Source organism: Polypterus senegalus, chromosome 13, assembly GCF_016835505.1.
Source record: "Polypterus senegalus isolate Bchr_013 chromosome 13, ASM1683550v1, whole genome shotgun sequence".
NCBI classification, from domain to species: domain Eukaryota; kingdom Metazoa; phylum Chordata; class Cladistia; order Polypteriformes; family Polypteridae; genus Polypterus; species Polypterus senegalus.
This window is the reverse complement of record NC_053166.1, coordinates 22,269,879-22,289,116: the sequence shown is the minus strand read 5'-3', so window position 1 is coordinate 22,289,116 and position 19,238 is coordinate 22,269,879.

Sequence of the window (19,238 nt, the reverse complement as noted above, 5' to 3'; positions counted from 1 at the left end):
ATTTTCGGTTAAAAGTTTGGCCTTTGGTTGCCTGACAATTTTGACATTTTTGTCATGATTCCTTCCATGACTTCTCCTTGTGCACATATTTTATTTGTTACCAGATGTATATTAATTTATGAGTGAATTATGGCAACATAAAGTCTTTCTAAGTTTTCTTTCCTTATCTCCCTTGTTGATAGATTGATAGAAAAGACACTATATGATAGAACAACCCTCTCTCAAATACATAATAACTAAACAAAGACAAACTTCTGACTTGTCTAAAATTTAAAAGAGCTGTCCCAGTCCCAGGGGGCATTGTAAAGTCACAATGCTGTTTGTATAAAGGAGTCCCCGTTGTGTTTCTTGACACACGTCTGCTGAATAACTCATTGGCCGAAAGTCCTCAGTGTCAGTGTGTCAGAGAGAGGATGGGCAGCATTGCTTACAATGGCCATCTGTTTTGTCTTCATTCTCTCCACCACAATTACCTCCGGCAGGTCCAGAGAGCATAACATAACTGAGACTGCCTTTTTAATTAGTTTGTTGATTCACATGGCGTCTCTTGAACTGCTGTTACCGGCCCAATACACCCCAGCGTAGACGATCACATTGACTTTAGCTTTATGGCTCTTGACTTATCACTTCTGTTTTCGATTGCGGTCCTTGGTTAGAATTTGGTTTGGATGCTCGGTCTTTCTCTCTCGCTCAGTTTTCTGGTTAAGATCTCTTGCTTGTTTTAACGACTCCTTTGCTGGTTATTCCATTCACCGGTGGTCCCTTAACACTTTTGACGTTTGTGCTGTTACAAAAAAGACAAATTTGCTTTTTTCTGCTTTTTTTGTTTCTTACATTTTCTCTGCTTTAGAACTGGTATGTTAGTTGAATTCTTCTACACTTACAGCTTTGTTGTTTGTTAGTTGATTTGAATTATTCAGTTTTGTTGTATAAAATATTTTTGGAATTGTTCACATGTGCCTGTAGTTGGTTTAATTATGGCACATTTCAGTTATAACTGGATTTATTGATTATTAGGTCTTTTTTGTCACTTTAATGAGTATATAATTTGATACCATTTAGATCAGTTAACATCACATTATAATGTGACCTTGAGAGATGCTCTGGACACAGTGGCTCCCCTTAAAACAAAAATGATCAAAGCACATAGAAACTATCCCTGGTTTAATGAAAACACTCGAGCTCTTAAATTAGAGTGTCAAAAACTGGAGCGCAGATGGAGAACAACAAAGCTACGTGTCTTTCAAATTGAAGGAACAGAGAGTGTTAATAAATACAAAAAAGCTCTCTTTAAATCTCGCTCAGAATACTACTCTACAATAATAGCAATAATAAAAATCCTCGGGTACTGTTTAGAACAGTGGCTAAATTAACAAATGGAAATTCTGATCTACAGTGCAAAATACCAACAGATATTAGCAGTACAGACTTTATGAACTTCTTCAATGAGAAAATTAAAAATATAAGATCCCAAATCTCAGCATCACAGTACAAACCAAATACTAGCTTAGCAGACCCTGCCGCACATTGCATTCAGCACTTTAGTAATTTTAATCCTGTAACTGAGCAGCAAATCTTAACTTTAATTTCTAAAATGAAGTCCAATACTTGTTCCCTAGATCCAGTGGCAACAAAACTAGTAAAAAGTGCCATGGATGTTCTTGCAGTGCCAATTCTAAACATTATCAATGGCACAGTACCTGAAGCACTAAAAGCGTCAGTCATTAAACCATTACTTAAAAAGTCAGACCTATACCCACACATACTAAACAATTATAGGCCTATTTCAAATTTACCGTTTCTCTCTAAAATACTAGAAAAAGTAGTCGCCAGTCAGCTTCAGTCACACCTTACACATTACAATTTATTTGAAAAATTCCAGTCTGGTTTCCACACTGGTCATAGTACAGAAACAGCACTAACACGGGTTGTAAATGACATTCTGATATCCTCTGATGAAGGAAACTCCACTGTAATTATGTTGTTGGACTTAAGTGCAGCATTTGACACCATTGACCATTCTATTTTACTGCACAGGCTAGAAAATGATGTTGGGCTTACAGGCCCGTGCTCGCTTGGTTTAGTTCTTATTTATCAAATCGATTCCAATATGTACAGAAATGTGCTGACAGTACTCCATCATTATACACAGAAGTTCAATATGGTGTCCTGCAGGGCTCAGTACTGGGACCTTGACTGTTTACACTTTACATGCTTCCACTGGGATCTCTCATTAGGAAACATAATGTTAATTTTCACTTATATGCAGATGACACCCAGTTATACCTTTCATTTAAATCAAATGAAGTTTCTCCAATGTTGTCTTTAATTAGTTGTGTTAGTGAATTAAAGGAATGGATGAATGAGAACTACTTGTCTTTAAATACAGATAAAACAGAGATGTTAATTGTTGGAGGGAATGAAGCTGATCACAACAATATTCTGTCATCATTTAACTCAGTTGGAATCCCAATTAATTTCACTGAATCAGCCAGCAATCTAGGAGTTATCTTTGACTCAAGCATGTCATTTAAAGAGCATATTACAAAGTTGTCCAAATCATGTTTCTTCCATCTTAAAAATGTTAGGAAATTAAAGTGTTTTCTAAATAAACAGGATTGTGAGAAATTAATTCATGCATTTATCTCTAGTAGGATTGACTACTGCAATGCGGTGTTCACTGGCTGTTCAAACTGTTCTTTATACAGCCTCCAGTTAATCCAAAATGCAGCTGCAAGAATTATTACAAGAACAAGAAAATATGAACACATAACTCCAGTTCTTAAATCCTTACACTGGCTCCCGGTTAAGTTTAGGGCAGATTTCAAAATCCTCCTTTTAACATATAAAGCATTAAATGGCCAAGGTCCGGCTTACTTGTCTGAACTTATCATGACTTACAAACCTGAGCACATTAAGATCTCAAGATGCGGTCTGCTTAGGATTCCAAGGATTAATAAAATAACAGTGGGAGGTCGAGCTTTTAGTTACAGGGCCCCTAAACTGTGGAATGGTCTTCCTGCTTCTATAAGAGATGCCCTTCGGTCTCAGCCTTTAAATCTCGGCTGAAGACTCACTACTTCAGTTTAGCATATCCTGACTAGAGCTGCTGATTAACTGTACAGACTGCATCTCTGTTGTTAGTCATTAGCACTAAAACATAAGTAACATGATAGTTATATTTGAATACTAACCCTCACCTATTCTGTTTCTCTTCTCGGTACTCAAATGTGGCATTTGGTGCCACGCCCACCTGCCAAGTTGTTTGCCTGCCTATGGTAAAGTCATCCCTGATGGAGGATCACAGGAATCATGGGAAAGAGGGTCCTTTCATCGGATTGGCTGGCAGTGCTGTTCAGCCGTGGAATGGCTAAATGGGGGAGGCAGCTTGATGGCTGAGGTCTCCAGGACTCTAAACAAATCCAAATCATATTATCTGATATCATCTACTGTTAAATTCTGCTGCGTACTTCTAAAATTTTTATTTTTGTACTGTATTGAGGATTTATTCTGTTCTGTGTATTTTATTGTATTGACCCCCTTCTTTTTGACACCCACTGCACGCCCAACCGACCTGGAAAGGGGTCTCTCTTTGAACTGCCTTTCCTAAGGTTTCTTCCATTTTCCTACAAGGTTTTTTGGGAGTTTTTCCTTGTCTTCTTAGAGAGTCAAGGCTGGGGGGCTGTCAAGAGGGAGGGCCTGTTAAATCCCATTGCGGCACTTCTTGTATGATCTTGGGCTATACAAAAATAAATTGCATTGTATTGTATTGTATATTGTAGGTGATCCAATTTCCTCCAAATGAGCTTAAAATGTAAGTTTAAGGAACTGAGCGGGAGACTGATGATGAGAGAAGATACAGAGTACTGGAAGTGTACTGCTGGTTTATTATTGTTTTATATACTGATTTTTTTTATCTTTTTTTTATTTAAGGGAGTCTGGTATGCCTTTATCTGGAAGTTTTTTAGACTTTTATCTTGGATCAAGTAACAAATTCTTTAATTGTGTGTCTTTATGATGACTGGAGGAAAAGAAGACTGACTACATGAGAAAGGAGGAGTGAGGCCACGATGGGACCCGAGATGGAAGATTAAAATGTAACGATCTGAGATTGACTTGCTCAGATAAGGACTCCGCCATGGGATTCCTCCAGCTCTGTCACGTCCTCATTTCTGTCGTTGCGTTCCTCTCCTTTGATCTCCCCACAGATCAACAGACCCAGTCACTGAAGATGTCAAGGGAACTTTGACGACTTTTACATATTTGTTTATTTGTTTTGTAATTTTATATGACCTTTTTCACTTTATTTATGAGGCCCTATAAATTTATGATGTGGAACCTAAGTCTAAAGGTTTAGCCTTTGTTGGAGTGAATTTCCTGTTCTCGTCTAATTTTCCAAAAGTTGCTCATTTAGGAAAAAGAACTTAAACTGCAAAGTTTTCTAATTTTCTAAAGAGTAAATAAAAGAAGGAAAAAGAACAAGAAGTTTTGTTTTTCTTTTGCTGGAACGAGGTGGCCTAGTCAGTAACATTTTATTGATTGTATTCTTATGTTTACGCCACAGCGTTATTCTGTGCCTTGTCAGGAACACATATCCTCAGTAATTATTTGCGTTTTGTTTCTAATAAAGGAAAGTTTTTTTCTAGCGTGAGAAAAGTAGTTTCTCAGGCTTTTTTTTTTTTCCTCAGAGTTTTTTGCTTTTATTTTTTAGTCTTGTTTATTCTTCACAACAAGCCTGGTTTATCATTTTTAATTCAGGCAGCAACCTCAACCTTCGGCAAATGAACTCCTGCCTGTTCTTTGTCCTTTAAAAGATACTTTCCTTCACTCATGAAAACATAAAATAATTCTTATATTGTTTGTTCTTTTTTCCCCTCTCATTCCCCATCTTGGCTCTCTAGTGAACTAAATAAATTATTTACTAAATCAAATCCAGCAGGGATTTGAGAGGAGGATCCTGCCAAAACAATCCATTGGAATTTTTGAGCAGGTTACTGGAGTTGTTGACAAAAGCAAAGCATACAACGTAATTCAATCAGGCGTTCAAAAAGCCTCTGACGTGGTCTTACACCAACGAGAAGCTGCTGGCATCCGAGGTAAAGTACAAAAGTGGAACTCAAGTTGGTTAACTAGCAGGACGCAAAGGATACAGATAAGAGGAGAGTGGAGTGAGGTGATCAGTGAAGCTCCTCAGGAGTCTGTCTTTGGATGGACAGCTACGTTTTCTGCTTTATGTGAAATATATGGACTCCAGGGTAGTTAGAAAACAGATGATACTAAAATTGGAGGGATATCAATGTTAATAATTTAGCCCTAGCCTTGACTCTAAGAAGACAAGAAAAAAATGGACATGATCTGGGAAAGGCAATACAAGGAGAGATCCCTTTCCAGGGAGGAGTGTGCAATGAGTGTCAAAAATGGGGTAAAGGCAACAGACAAAAACAGAACACAAGTAATCCTCTTCACAGAGCCACTGGCCAATCTATCATTGCCACCTCAGAAAAGCAATACAAGTGTACTATACAATAGTGCAAACTACAATGCAAAATAAAAGAATGGATTATAAAACTCACTAAATACACAACTACTAAATATAGTTTTGTTCAGAGTCCTGGATACCTCAGTTGTTACGGCCTACCAAAAAGTCTAGGGATATATAAATAGGTCGTACACAAGTGAGAGAGAGAGAGAGGCGAAGACAAAACACAAAAAGCTAAACAAAAACAGGCTCCACTTATTGTCAAAAAAACACAACACACAAAATATGGAGAAAATGGCACAAAACAAGCAAGGCAGGAAAACCACACTAACATATCTGTCTAACATCACAAAGTTGATAGCGAGATACAAACTATTTGAATTTTATACTTTACAATTATATTTCTTTAATAAGCAACCAAAAATCCAAAGCCAGACCATGCAATCCTAACTCTCCATACCTTGCTCTGTCCTTTTCCTCTCACTCTCACTCTCACTCACTCACTCTCTCTCACTCACTCACTCTCTCTCTCTCCTCAAACCCAAAGAAGCTTAATTTATAAACCTACCCCCCCCCCCATAACCCAGGTGAGTTAATTAATAAGCAACTTACTGTAAGTGGGTAATTAGGGCAGGACCCAATGAAGGTAAACACCAAATCTATACTAATAAAAGGTAAAGCCCTCACTCACTCACTGACTCACTGGCTCATCACTGATTCTCCAACTTCCCATGTAGGCTGAAATTTGACAGGCTCATTCCTTACAGCTTACTCACAAAAGTTAAGCAGGTTTCATTTTGAAATTCTACGCGTAACGGTCATAACTGAATCTTACTTACATACATATATACGTCCATAGCCTGCAGCTCGGTTGCCATATGAGGCGGTGTTGTGTCCTCCATCACCACGCCTCCCACGTAATTGACTGCCTGCCTATATAAGGCCATCTGTCAATCCGGTCTCTTCATTCCCTTCCTTGGTTCGCCACGGTATTCACGTCTCCCTGCTGATAACTGCAGCTTTTTTATTTAATCCACGGCTTCTCCGCTGTTTTATTGTTTGTTTATTAAGATTATAGTGATTGTGTAGGTATTTTAGACTTACTTTACATTGTTCAGGTACCCATTTCCTTTATCATTCCAACCTTAACCCCATTAACATGTCTATCGAGGTGATCACCATCGATCAAAGAACTGTCACTTACCGAGTGGTTTCCATGCCCGGAGATGGCACCTACCGTTTCCATTCTCTTTGTTACATATTGCACGGCCATATCAGGCTCACTCTTGATATCCGGAGGAACATTGTGTCTTATGTATTGATTGACTGGGACAGGTTCAAGGTGTGGACTGATGACGGTACAGGAGATAATTATACTACACAGGAGCACTAGAAGAGTGAAATGCTTAAGCCCTTCACCTATGGTTCTGCACGTGAGTTGATGGCTGCCGCTGAATTGTTCGGTTGTCGCTTTCAAGTGTACCGAAATAGCCAAATATTTTACACCTTTAGAGAACCGCCAATGCCTCTTAAACATCTTAGATTCACAGGTGACGATTTCAGTAGTGGACACGTTGATGATTATGAATGTTTCAACTCTCAAAAGCTGGATGCGAAGTTATTGATGAAACCGGTTGTATGCTGGCAACGCTTGACAGATGCCAAACGTCACTTCAACACAACAAGTCCTGCAAATACTGTCGTAATTGAAACAAACCATGAAACTCAAATCGATTATGACAGCAGCAATCCAAGCTGTGAGAAAACAGTAAAAAGGAGGCGTGTCAGATGTCATGGTACATTTTCTGATAAAGCTAGATGGAAACAACTTTGTGCTGCTGCCGCCAAATACTCGCAGAAAAATCCACAAGTTAATAGAGACTCTGTCGCTAAATACTCGCAGGCAAATCCACAAGTTCATAGACATGCTGTCGCTAAATATTCGGAGGCAAATCCACAAGTTAATAGAGCTTCTGTTTTTAGGTACGATCCCAATAATGAAAAGTGGCTCATTCGAAAACAACAGGTTTGGCTGAAAAAAGCCGATTGTGGATTTGTGTACGACCCAAACATACATTATGAATCTGACAAAACAGTACACATTGGATCCATGGATATTCACTGTGACTATTGTCAAGCTCATAGGTGGAAATGCGAGTCTCCTGGTTTGTGCTGTAACGGTGGTAAAGTCTCTCTCACTCCTTTTACGTAAGTTTCCTTACCTTCTTGAGGGCCTGTTAAATGGCGAACATCCTCAAAGTTAGCATTTCTTGAACAACATTCGAAAGTACAACAGCGCGTTTCAAATAATGTCATTTGGTGCTAACCTAATCGTTGAGGGAAATTTAATGCGTTTATTTAAAGTTCAGGGACAAGTCTATCACTTGATTGGCAGTCTTTTACCTATGCTGACCAAGGAACACAAATTTTTTGCAAATTTATTTCGTCGGGGACGATGAAAAGGAAGCACAAATTCGCTGTGCTAATGTTTCTGGAGTTAACACACCCCTGGTGCAGCAATTACAAAAACTGCTGCATGATTGTAACACTTACATCCAGGACTTCCACTCCGCAATCGACAGTATTTCCAGGCACTCTTGAGCATAATCTAATTTTGAAGGTTGGGGCACCGATAATGTTACTAAGAAACTTACAGCCACCGAAACTTTGTAACGGCACAAGACTTCAGGTCACATGTCTGCAAAAGAACCTAATTGAGGCAACTATTTTTACTGGCAGTGGCTCAGGGGAGAGAGTTTTTATTCCTTGCATCCCCGTTATACCCTCTGATCTCCCATTTCAATTCAAACACCTTCAATTTTCAGTTAAGGCTCTGCTTCACAATGACAATTAATAAGTTCATTGGCCATATTACAACCGGAGGGATGAACTGACAACGTGGTATACAAAGAGATCCTTAACAAATAATTATTTGTATATTTTCCCTCACTCTAAAAATGTTTTCTTTTTTTCTTAATAAAAATTTTAAGGCACTACTTCGCCGCTGCAAAGCATGCGTATTTTGCTAGCTAGAATATAAAAACCAAAAGTCTAGAGTAGGTCTTAACATCAGTCAACAAGCTGCCTCCCCACTACTGGCCATTTCACAGTCAAGTCAGTGCTGGGCCAGCCAATCAGATGAAAGGACCATTCTACCCGATGATTCTCGCACTCTTTTATCTGAGGAGACTTTCAAAAGGGCATGCAAATAACTTGGGAGCAGAGCAGTGGCAGCAAGTGCCACATGTGAGTACCGAGAAGAGAAACAGAATAGACAGGCTTTAGTATCAGATTATAAACCTCAAATTACTTATGTTGTAGTACTAATGACTAACAAGAGAGATGCAGTTTGCACAGCTAATCAGCAGCTCTACTCAGGGTATGCTAAACAACACAAAAACAAGATAATAACTACAGAATGTAAGACACTGACTTATGGGAAGCAACTTCTGAAATGGATTTCCTCTTGCAATGTGCAGAAGGAATTAAAAGACAAATAAAATCTTAGGATATGTCATAATATCTGTCCTGCTGAGAAATTGACAAGTAATTTTTTTTTACCGAGCTAACCAAAGAAGTGTGTTAAAAAAATGAAACCAGTGCAAATAAAAATAAACCTGGCTACCAAATTTTAGCAATAGGCAAAAATAAAAGTTCAGGAAATAGGCAAAGAGGTCAAACCAAATTAAACTTTCAGATTAAATAACGAAAGAAGCCTGTTGCACAGATGCAGGTCATGACCCATGAAGCCACGACCCTAAAAATGCTGGATGCTGTGCTAATGACGGCTCTCAAATTGGCAGAGACAGATTAATCTGAAATCAGAGGTCAAGACATTAGAATTACAAAGTAAAATCACACAAAACTAATCACAGCAGTAACTTTTGAATATCGAAGGACGTTATGCTCAAACTATGTGATGAACACATCTGGAATATTGTGTGCAGTTCTGGTCACCTTACTCTAAAAAAGACATAGCAGCACTTGAAGCTGTGCAAGGAGGGCAACCAGGTGGACCCAGGACTTAAGGACATGTCCTACTCTGACAGAATCCAGGAATTAAAGGTGTTCAGTCTTGAACAGATGAGGCTGCATGTGTTGCAGTTCAGCCAGGGGTAAAGAAATGGAAATAGATGATCCGCTGTGGCAGCCCCTAACGGGAGCAGCTGAAAGAAGAAGTTTATTTCTTTTACATTTTTTGTTGTTTATTAAGTATTCATCTTTTATTAATTCTATTTTTGGTTTGACTATTTAAAATGATGCTTTTCTTTGATGTTTTGTTTAATTACTTCATGTTTATGTATGGTGATTCCTTGCTCTTTGAAGGCATTGCTTGTGTTTTGTGGATGGGGCCACCCTGATGTCAATCCTGAAGGACCTCCTACAGCCTTTATAATCTGAAGCTGGGATGTTTCAGTGGTTCACTGAAGTTCTGTGAGTGCATTAATTGTAAGTATTGATTTTCTGGTTTCTCGATTTTGCTTCAGTTTTTGTGAATTGTTGGATTGTGTATTGGGGCTTGATTACTTTGTATTGCCTTATTTTTGTATTGTCTTTTCACCATTTTGTTGTGATTTACAAATAAATATCTTATCATTTGTCTTGTCCCTACTCCAGAGTTTTAGTTTTTTGGTTTCTCTCCTCTGAAGTGCATTATTGATATTTTTGTGTATTTTGATGTTTCAAAGAACTGTTTCTCATTTTTTTGACCTGGTTAGGTTGAAGCCTGCCTCTACAGTTTTGAGGTCAGGCTGTTTTGGGTGAGGCCTGTTTTTTACAAGCTAGGAAAGACCCTTGCCTGGTTTGTGGGTCTTTTATGAGGCGTTACACGCTTTCACTGTTGAGACTGCACTCAAACTTTTAAAGACGGTAATCAGCATGAGCTCAAGCGCGTGCAGAAGGAACTCCGAGTGCAGCTCAGGGCGGTGAAGGAGCAGTACAGGAGAAAGCTGGAGCAGAAGTTGCAGAATAATAGCATGAAGGAAGTGTGGAATGGGATGAAGATTATCTCTGGCTGCAGCTCGAAGCAGGGTGCCAGCATCGAGAGAAACGTGGAGAGAGCAAACCAAATGAACAACTTCTTTAACAGGTCTGACCACCCTAACCCACTCTCACCTCGGAGTACTGCATCCTCCAACCATCCTTCTGCTGATACCAGCATAGGTGAGACATGCCCACCCACAATTACAGAACCACAGGTGAGCAGAGAGCTGAGGAGACTTCGTGCCAGCAAAGCAGCTTGTCCAGATGGTGTATTGCCATGACTGCTGAAGGCCTGTGCGTTGGAACTGGGGAGTCCTCTACAGCGCACACAGGTCTGCCATGCCCTCGACCCTCTGCAGTTCACATACCAGGAGAAGGTGGGAGTGAAGGATGCCATCATCTATATGCTACACCGATCCCTCTCCCACTTGAACAGAGGCAGTGGTGCTGTAAGAATTATGTTTTTTGACTTCTCTAACGCCTTCAACACCATCTAACCTCTGCTCCTTAGGGACAAGCTGACTGAGATGGGAGTAGACTCACACCTGGTGGCATGGATTGTCGACTGTCTTACAGACAGACCTCAATATGTGCATCTTGGGAACTGCAGGTCTGACATTGTGGTCAGCAACACAGGAGCGCCGCAGGTGACTGTACTTTCTCCGATCCTGTTCAATCTATATACATCAGACTTCCAATACGACTCGGAGTCCTGCCACGTGCACAAGTTCGCTGATGACACTGCTATTGTGGGCTGCATCAGGAGTGAGCAGGAGGAGTACAGGAAGCTAATCAAAGACTTTGTTAAATGGTTCGACTCAAACCACTTACACCTGAACACCAACAAGACCAAGGAACTGGTGGTGGATTTAGGAGGCCCAGGCCCCTCATGGACCCCGTGATCATAAGAGGTGACTGTGTGCAGAGAGTACAGACCTATAAATACCTGGGAGAGCAGCTGGATGACAAATTGGACTGGACTGCCAATACTGATGCTCTGTGTAAGAAAGGTTAGAGCCGACTATACTTTCTTAGAATGTTGGCGTCCTTCAACATCTGCAATAAGATGCTGCAGATGTTCTACCAGACGGTTGTGGCGAGTGCCCTCTTCTATGCAGTGGTGTGCTGGGGAGGCAGCATAAAGACGCCTCACGCCTGGACAAACTTGTTAAGAAGGCAGGTTCTATTGTAGGAGTAAAGTTGGACAGTTTAACATCTGTAGCAGAGCGACGGGCACTAAGCAAACTCCTGTCAATCATGAAGAATCCACTGCATCCACTGAACAGGATCATCTCCAGACAGAGGAGCAGCTTCAGTGACAGACTGAGGAGATCGTTCCTCCCCCACACTATGCGACTCTTCAATTCCACCTGGGGTAGTAAATGCTAACATTATTCAAAGTTATTGTCTGTTTTTACATGCATTTTTATTACTATTTAATTTAATATTGTTTTTTATATCAGTATACTGCTGCTGGATTATGTGAATTTTATGTAGGGGTTGGAGAGAAAATCTACTGTATAAATTTGCTTGCTTTACCTCTCCATATCTCTCTTACCAAATGATGAAGGACCATCTCACACCATGAACTGAAAAGGACAACACAATGAAGACCACAGCTCGGCAATCATATTGAGACAAGCATGCGGCCTGTTCTGAATAAAGCTGACTACTAATGAGAACTTAACTAGAGACATTTTAAGTAACTCTCAAGTCTGTGTGCTGCCTGACACTACACATCAGCATTTATCAGGTTGTATGGTTGCCAGTATTCAAATGTACTTTGCATATTGTTATCATTTATGAATATTATCAATAATACATTATTTAAAGTGTAACTTAACTCCTGCTTGTCTTTTACTACACCTAATTGCCTGAGGTTATAGATGTAGAAGGGAAGGTGGGGAGAAGTTATATGGTACAATACCTAATAAACAGTGGTAAGTCTGTGAGATCTGAGGCATTCTTACAAAGGCTACATTTTAATAATACAAAAGGGGAAAGGAGAGTAATATACAACTCTACCAAGATAAAACAACAAGTTCACTCACCAACTCCAGAGCGTATTCACAGTGAGCCACAAAGAACTGCGGAAGGCGCTGTAGATTTAGAGGGTGGAGGGCAGTTCCTGGTGGTCATTGGCATGTGGCCCCGTCTCCCACAAAACACAAAGAGCATGACAAATGCAGCTCAAGTACATAAACAAAAACAAAAATAAAGAATTATAAACATAATCAACATTACTAAATAAATCAAAAATGAACAAAAGAAGCATGAAATATGAACTTGAGCCCCATCCAGGTGAGGAACCCAGATTGAGACACGAGACAGTGGAAATTAAGGGGGTTTAATTCTGAAGTTGTGAAGTTCTTCTTTATGCAAATAAGTGTAGGAATCTGGAACAAAGGACTGAGTTACAGTATGTAGTTGAAACAAAAATCTTGACAACCTTCAAGAACTTTCTGAATGACAGTTTGGACAATTTTAGTAATAAGCTAATTAGCTTTCATTTGTCAAATTTCTTATCATATAGCTCTCCATCCACTTTTCCCAAGATACAGTTTTGTAAGCTTGGCTTCCTTCATTTTATGTGGCAAGTTACAGAGAGACTCTTTTGTTCCCGCACTTTATGACCCAACTGTATCCATATTTTTTTACAATGATGCCTGTCTAATTGGGGCATGCTGTTTATCCTGCCCTTAGTGGGCACATTGGAGCACAAAGATACTGGGTGTTATTTTTGATGACTGTGGTTCTCCTGATGTTCCATTTATTATGTTTATTATGTCAACCTCATTCTTCTTTTATCTCCATCTGTGATTAATCCTAAAGACTGTCTTCCTCTTTTCCTTTCCCCCCTTTAATGTTATATTCCGCTCCTTAACTCCACTCAGAAAGCCAGTCTCTACACTTTACACCATGAGGCCACCAGGGGTACTCCATCTTTCCATACATCTGACACACACAGGCTCTGGACACAAGTGCAGTAACAAAAAGGATTTTATCCGTGTGAAATGCTTCTCCCAAGTGTTTCTCACAGCTCCAACACAGTACATCCAAAGCAATCTGTACACCAAGCAGTACATGGCAACTTTTGGGCTTCTTCTCTCTCTTCAGAACCTCTCTCTCGCTCTCTCTGTCTCCTGATAAGCTTTGTTCTCCTTTCTCATGACAATGGCTCCCAGAACAATGGCAGGCAACTCCTTTTATGTGACACCCAACAGCTTGGCCCAGGAGCCCCAAAAGTAGGGTTCGCCAGTCCCTGCAGCACCCCCTGGCTGCACCCATAGAACACAAAAGGGCAGAGTCGAAGAACTCCAATTCACATGGTGCCCTATGGGAATCTGTGGCATTGCTGGAACCCAGTGGGGCTGCCACCTGGCATTTAAGGGGAGATAATCTTCTGTGTATGCTGTCTCCCTCGGTTCTCCTCAGCTGAGGGCATCACGGGCGGGCAAGGCTCGCGGCCATCGTCCTAACCAAAGTAAGTAAAGCTGCCTTCCCATTTTTTCCAGTTGGCTTCACCACCTTACGTCTGATTCTCTATTGTGGTAGAATAATGTTTTTTAGAATATCTCTTTGGCCGACTCCAACTAACAATATGTTCAGTATAATTTGCCCACTATCTTTATCTCACCCAATTGTCATGATTTTGGAGTACCTCAGCCCAATAAATCCCTAAATGACTTAAAAAAAGGCTTACTAGAGGGGTGAACTGTGAAACCCTGTCTATTCATGAAAGCCAAAAGTAGAATCTCTGCAAATAAAAGATTTAACATGAAACAAAATCTGTAACCAAGAAAAAAAAAATGCTCTGAGGAGCACAACCAGCCAAAGGGACTGCCTGAAACAACAAAGGCAGTCTAAGGCAAACAGTACACACACAAACAATACACAAATCCAAAGGATAGTCAAAAAGCACAGCCACAAGGGTGAAAAATTCCAGTACATCACAATGCAGAGAAAAATCACAAAAAAAGCTAACCAAGACCATGAGCGCGTTTAATGAACCACAATGGACGTTGAGCTTTCCTCAGGCTATTTAGGGCTGAGAGCAGTTTTGAGGTGGTTATGGGCAGGTGGCCCTGCCACTTAGGGGACCACCAATTACACACAGGGGACATAGAAAAAGATGCTTTGGCAGAAAGTAAATAATCAACAATGTTAGCATAACAAACGAGGAAACACAGACATTAAACATTTGACATTTGAACCCCAGCTGAGGGGGAATACTAGCTGAAACATAACAATGGGATGGGCTCCTGAACGTTGTGTCGCCTATGTTCCTCTAGCATTACCTGCACTTTTAGCTGTTTGTCGGATATGCATGGTGTGAGGTTTATAAACTCTTTTGGGACTCCCCCCAGTGGGACAACATGCCAAATAGTGTCCCCAAGTGCGATCGTCACATCTGGGAAAGACAGTTTATCAGTTGCCGGGTCAACCATGGGCTCCCAACGCTGTAGCAGCTCGCAGCTAAAACAGATCCAAGTCGATTGCGGTCGCGCTATAAACACTTGCCGTCGATGGGTGATGCAAGGAACATTATAAATGCAGGGAACAGGATTACTTGGCCACTAACCTAGCCACGACCCTTCCTGACTGCTGTATCTGCGTATTGGAGAGTGGTAGATCCCACTACAATAAATAACCGTGCTGTTCCTGTTTCAAGTTGGTTTTCCTAAAGTACTGAGACTCAGCCTCGTATTTTGGGGTGAAAGACAGGGACTCACGCATCACAATAGGTGGCATTCATTGCAAAATTACGTGTTTGGGCTGGACAGATATGGGAAGGAATTAAGTGTGACACCATCTTTTTCCTTAAAGTGGAGGATGAGAAAAGCCCGATGGACCGCTGAGATCACTTCCTCTACAATCAAAGGCATGTCCCTTCCAATCCTAGCAGATTATAACACACAGTTCCACCGAAAGTTGGCCAACAGTCATGGTCTTCTGAGCTTCTGAAGATCTTCTATTTATTTTTTGCTAAGACCACATTGATTGTTTTATTAGAATGATTATTTTTTATTTTTATCCTTTGGACATTACAACTAAATGATGCATCTAGCTTGACCCCAGTAATTAGTTTTTTGGCTTAATTTACACCATATTTATTGGGTAATCCTCCAACTGGTCTTTACTCAGTAACTCTCCCCCTCAAAAATTCTACCCTTGAATATCCCTTACCATCCTTCTGTTTCGTCTCCTATTCTTTTTCAGCGTAGGCTCTTCTCAGTGGGCACTGTTGCTGCAGTATTGACTTCAGTGTCCTGATAGAAAGAAGGACTGTGGTTCTGTTCTTTCTAACCTCTGAAAATAACCTTTTTATAACCTAGTTCTTCTAGATCTTTCTGTGCCCTGGATTCACAGATGGTTGGGTTCCACTGTTAGTCCACCCTTGTCTTGTGGGGGACTGGTTCACTACGGTGTGATAACTCTGGCTCGCTCTGCCTCCTTTTCTGGACGATTTGTGGGGTTACTCCATCTGCGGGCTTTCTTGGCACCTTCAACCCGATTTGTCTTCCTCATTGTTCACAGTCTTGGGGAGTGTTGGGAAGAATGTCTCCTTTTATTATTTTTCTTCTTATACATTTCTTTTTGATGTGAGCACTTTGTTATTCCATGCGCAACATTAGTGAAGAAATGACATTTTTGTAATTTACAAATTCATTACTTATCTGAATCAAATGTTATCTCAACCCAAATGGAAGAGACAAATTGTACTGACATATTTCATCAGTAAAAACTTTCCCACATTACAAAATAAAAAGAATTAAACAAGATGAGTGAAGAAGGTCAGCGATCAAATTTAGAGAACGACTTGGTTAACAGCTAGTTCTAATCTGGCAATATCTTGAAATACAGAACAACACCAACCGATTAGTCATCATGGGTAGTGTGACCACTGGGGGTGTCACCAAGCCCCCAAACCTCAGACACAATCACACAAAGACAGTGCTGGGTGCAAACAGATGTTTTTTTCTTCTCAAAATACCATTTACAGGCTTCTTCTTTTTAACGCAGCACAGTACAGCACAGTAAAACAGACATTTTCTTCTCTTTTTTCCTCAACTCCTTCCAGGTGAGTGTTGTCCAGCTCCTCTCCCCTGGCTGAGATCGAGTGGCTCCTTTTACCTGTGATCTGGAGAGTCCCTGAAAGTAGGGATTGTTTACTCCGGCAACTGCCGCTGGCGGCTCCCATGGAACACAACAGGGCTGCCCCACAGAACTACAGATCCCAGCATGCCCTGTGGGTGTCTATGAGAGAATCCAAACCCAAGGAAGCTTTCATCTAGTGTAATGGAGGGGGTAGGAATATTCAGCAGTGCTCATCTCCCCCTGTCCTTCCATTGGACTGGCCTCCCAGCAGGGTAGGAGTTTTTGTTCAGTCCTGGCCGGGATGCCAGCCCATGTGTGCCATCCATTACAGTAGACATTTTGCAAGATGGTGAGCTGCTCTGGGGTAACTGAAATACTGCAACATCAGGCTAAGGCTGATGGGATGACCCTCTCACTTATTGGAAGACAAGTTAAATTTTGAAACTGTACTAAAGATGTGTGGTGAAGTGGTTAAGGCTTTTGGACTTGAAATCCCACTACTGACACCTGTGTGATCATGAATAAGTCACTTCACCTGCTTGTGAATTGGAAAACCAAACGGAAATGTAACCAACTGTAGCATACATGTTATAAGTCACATTGGATAACGGCATCAGCCGAATAAGAACATGTAAATAAAGGCATTCAACTCTTCAACTCAGCCACGTAAGATGAATGTGAGAGAAAAACAGGATAATATGGAGACTCTCAGAGTTGTATCAGTTCAACACCACAGCTGCAGTTGCTCTCCATGGCAGTGCTTAAAAGGGCAAGAATTTGTAACTATCTGTTTAACTGAGTGGAAAAAAAACAACTTTGCTTTGTGATCTTTCATATTGTTGGTTGATTTGTTGTTGTATTAAGTTTAATTGCTTTTTCAATTATTAATCTGTGATTGTAAATGATTGAAAATAACCAATCCTAATGTTACTCGATTATGTTTATTGTATATACTTGGGTATAAGTTCTCCCGCAGATAAGTCGGGGCTTAATTATACCGTATAATATAATGTCAGTTGAATGCGGAAAACTCATGCTATTGGTCCAGGAGATTATGATATGCTAACGCCCACCTGAGAGAGTTACCACCGAGCACACTGCCTTTTTTTAATGTATTGTGCCTATGTGACTACACGGTAATACCCAAACTATTCCGAAGCGACATTTGCACTGTTTTGTGTTTATTTTGTATCTCACACCCTCATACACCTTTATCGTAAGTGCATCCCTTATCTACGATGGAGCGTTCGATCAGAAGAAAATATGAAGCTGGTTTTAAATTAAAAGTCGTTGAAGTGGTGAAAGAAATTGGTAACTGTGCTGCTGCAGCAAAATTCGATGCGCCTGAGAAACTGATGTGAGATTGGAAGAAGCAAGAAGATGTAAAAAAAAAAAAAAAGTGTCATATTTTTGAATGAGCGTATAAGTCGGGCTCTGATTTTATGATCGATTTTTTGGGTTTCAAGTCCCGACTTATACGTGAATATATACTGTACCTCTTTTGTATGCTGCTTTTGATAAAAACGTCTCCGAGGCAAATAAAAGTAAATGCCTTGATGTCCAGAGTCTCATTGTCTGAGAGGGTTGGGACTGAAGGCCCTGTCCGCAGTGACCAAGCCTCTCATAAGGAAAAAAAAATATATAAAAGTTAGACTAGCCTTTGCTGAGGAACATGTTGTGTGGACTGAGGAGAACTGGCCCAGAGTTAATTTCTGTGACAAAAGCAAGTTAAATTTAATTAGCTCAGATAAGAAACATTATTTTTGGCATCCAATTGGGGAAAGACTGAACCCAAAATTTGTGAAGAAGTCAGTAAAGGTTGGAGGAAGAAGATTCTTGGTGGAGGGGATGTCCCCTGCAGCAGGAGTCGTGCACGCCTCTCATACACCTACATAGCAAGATGAATGCTAATGTGCATCAGAACCTCCTTCAGCCACATGCGCTTCAATCCCTGCGAGCATCACTCAGTCAGCCAGCCATTTTTAGCCATGACAATGCCCCTTGCTAAACTGCAAATTGGGTAAAGCAATTCTGAGAAGCAGAGAATATCAAAGGGATGAATTGGCCAGGCCTTGAGTCCTGATCAAACCCGATTGCACATCTCTGAAAGAGGCAATGATGGCTGAGAAACCCATTGCAGTTACAACATTGTGGAATAAGGTAGAAGATGAGTAGAATGAAATTATGTCAGAACAGTCCAAGAGATCTGTCATAAGGTGCCAAAGTCTTTTGTTTTATAATTGTGTCTTTCATTTTTCTATTCTTTAATATGTAAAGCACTTTGAGCTACTGTTTGTATGAAAATGTGCTATATAAATAAATGTTGTTGTTGTTGTTGTTGTTGAAAGTGAGGACCTATATGCTTTCTGCTAAATTTTGAAAGCTGTAATCGTCAAAAAGCATTTGCAGGCATCTTTTGCAATACGGCTGTAATTGAAATGGTTTTTACCTGAGTGACTTTTTCTTGTTTTGGCTAATTTTTTTAAAACATTCTAGTAGAACAGTAATCTTACCTACACCTACCTACTTTGACTTTAAATTTGGAGCAGGGACAGTCACCAATATTTGAAAGAAACCAATTGTTCTCTAATTTTGATCACTAATGTCCAGGCCAATAAAAATTTGATCACAAAAACAAATTCTGCATTGTGATCTACCCCTTTATGGAAGGAGCAAG